This window comes from Ananas comosus, unplaced genomic scaffold (genome assembly GCF_001540865.1).
Source record: "Ananas comosus cultivar F153 unplaced genomic scaffold, ASM154086v1, whole genome shotgun sequence".
Lineage (NCBI taxonomy): Eukaryota > Viridiplantae > Streptophyta > Magnoliopsida > Poales > Bromeliaceae > Ananas > Ananas comosus.
In genome coordinates, this window is record NW_017893519.1 from 34,603 (window position 1) to 34,840 (window position 238).

Genomic DNA, 238 nt, shown 5'->3' on the forward strand with positions numbered 1-238 from the left:
TGGCAGCCAAACTAGGAGTATCAAGAAGTAGAAAAACGCATCATAAGCACTTTTAAGCTGAAAGTGAAATGTAATGTTTTTTTCAAATTTAGAATATTTTGTACAACAATGTGATTCTTTACTTTTTGATCGGATTATTATTTTTTTGTATTGTTATTTTGAAATTTTTTGAATGTAAAACATCTATTTAGACGTGTTTAGTTAAGGATGTTTTTAATTTTATTAGGCTGCGTCCGTA